The 2,310-nt window shown below is 59.4% G+C and overlaps 1 long non-coding RNA gene across 1 annotated transcript; it reads left to right on the top strand.

The window, feature by feature from the left end:
- The first annotated feature begins 232 nt into the window (after positions 1–232).
- Positions 233–2,025, top strand: LOC123255904. The gene is made up of 2 exons (XR_006506801.1): positions 233–310; positions 1,520–2,025. It is a non-coding gene; the product is annotated as an uncharacterized LOC123255904 (long non-coding RNA).
- Positions 2,026–2,310: the final 285 nt, after the last annotated feature.

A 2,310-nucleotide genomic window follows, 5' to 3' on the forward strand; every position in this document is an offset into this window, starting at 1 on the left:
GCGGGCACTGGCTGCCAGGCGGTGGCTGTTCGGGCAGGATCTTCCCGGCGGGGTTGCCCCGCGCCCGGTGAGAGCCCCCGGAGCTGGCTCCCGTGTGCTGGGAGGGCCCTGGCCCGGGAAATCCGGCCCGTCACGGCTCGGGTGCGGCGCTCGGGGCCAATCGGGCAGTGGCGGGGGAGGAGCCCGACCCCGGGGAGCGCCCCAAAGTCGGGGGGAAAGTAAGTGACGGCTTCTTGGTCCGCCGGGCCCCGCGCAGGGCAGTGCCGCGCAGCCGGCAGCGCAGCCAGCCTCCGGCTGCCGGGGCTGCAAGGTGAGTGAGTACCCTGGGTGGGGACGGAAGCGCTCGGCAACTCCTCCTCTCTCCTCTCCACACCCGGAGCGCAGCTACTGCGGCCCCTGCGGCCCCTAGCAGGAAGCGAGAGCAGCAGCCGCCTTCCGCGGAGCTGTCCGGCCCCTGCCTCCCTTCGGGGCTCGGCGGCCGCAGCGGGCAGCAGCGCCAGGCTTGGCTGGAGGAGGAGGAGGAGGAAGGACAGAGGGACGCTGGAGGGGGTGGGAGGAGGAGGCGATTGGATTCCTCCAGGAAGGCCGCTGCCCTTTTCCTCCTGCCTTGAATATGGGTTTCAGCCCGGGGACCTCGTAGGTAGGGGCTGGCACGGCGCCCCGGGTGCCCCACGCTCCGCAAGGCTGAGCAGAGCGTGGCGCTGTTGGCAGCCTTTGGGGCTGCCGAGCTGCGTCCTCGGACCACTTGCGTGTCCCAGCTTCTCTCGAGCCTTGCCTTCTGCGGAGCGGAGAAGGAGGGCTCCGGGGCGCCTTGAGCAGCCCGGCTGGGGCCTCTTTGCAGCCGAAGTTAGGCAGTTGGACACCAAAGCGAGAAATTCGCAGCCCAACCAAGGGAAATCCAATTGTATCGACAATGAGGAGAACTGAGGAGAGAACTTTGGGTCTCTCCTTCCCCCGGTCCCTCTGCCCTCCTCCTGCCTTTATTTCGAAAGGGTGACCCACGCGGGGCTCCTTTACCTCGGCTGGCTGCCCTGGACGGAAAGGGAGGAGGAGATCTGAAACTCCATTTGGGGAAGGGAAGCTGGGGTTCGCACGGGGTTCGCACAGGCTCCTCGGTTGAGAGGGTTGTTTGTCTATTTGGAGAGAACGTGTAGGAAGGCAGCTCGGTACAATAGGAAGAGCCCAGGCTCTGGATGCCGAGGACCCAACCTGACGCCCTGCCTCTCTCCGGCACCACCTGGGGGACTGGGGACAGGCGAGACGCTTAACCTCCCTGTGCTGTGCCTCAACTGTACGACTAAGAAAGCGGTTGCCTAGATGGTCTCTGAGAACCCTTTCAGCTTAAGCTGTGCGATGAGCTTTGGGAAAGGCTCAGGACTAGAGGTCCATCCACTGTGTGAGTGAGTAGGGCTGCCTCGGAAACTAGCTAAGTGAAGGAAGGCAAGCGATAGCATCTCTGAGCCTCAATAGCCTCCTCCTTGAGATGGAAAGACTGATCTGCCCTCTACCTCCCTCCCAGGGTGGTCATGGAATGAGAGAGACTTCAGAGGACATCTCACCCGATCCCCTCGATTTACAGAGGAGGGAGCAGAGGCTCAGAGAAATGAAATGAACTGGCCACGGTGACAGAGTAACAGAGTCGGGAGCTGCAGTCCTGTGTTCTTTCCATTGTATGATTTGCTGGGTGAATGGAGGCCGAGACTGGACTCCCTCTCCACCCAGGTCAAGAGATTGGACCGGCTCCCCGCTCCTTGGGGCAGCCATCATCCCTCTTTTTCTGTGTCTGCTTCATGACCACGTTAGCTTGAGTAGAAAAAGAAGTCTGGTCCAGGTCTGTTCACTGGACAAGCCCCCCTGGATCCTGCTGTGAGCAGGCAGAACAGCGGAGCTTTGTTTAAAAAAAAAAAAAAAAAAAAAAAAAGCAGCCACATTAGCCTTCCTGGTTGAGGGCATCCAAACCTTTAATTAAATGTTTTTGTTTGCGGAGCTCTGACAATTGATTTTATTTCCAATGACTTGTTGCAATTATTTACTGCTGTCCTCGCAGTCAGTAGACTCCCTTAATTGAGTGAGTACCATTTGGAGCAACGCTGCCACCTCTTTACCGCTTAGAGCATCGGTGGATGGTATTGATGGGAACTCTGTGTGTGTCTGGGGGTGGGAGATGTGAGGCATCTTTGGGAGGAGTAAAGGAGTGAGCTGGGAGACTTGGGGATGTAGGCTGTATGCCAGGGTGTAGCTACTGGACTGGAACTAAATGTGCATGCCTGCCTTTGTGCCCAGTGGCAAAGAGAGGCACATTCAAACCTA

The sequence above is a fragment of the Gracilinanus agilis genome, unplaced genomic scaffold (assembly GCF_016433145.1).
Source record: "Gracilinanus agilis isolate LMUSP501 unplaced genomic scaffold, AgileGrace unplaced_scaffold53912, whole genome shotgun sequence".
NCBI lineage: Eukaryota > Metazoa > Chordata > Mammalia > Didelphimorphia > Didelphidae > Gracilinanus > Gracilinanus agilis.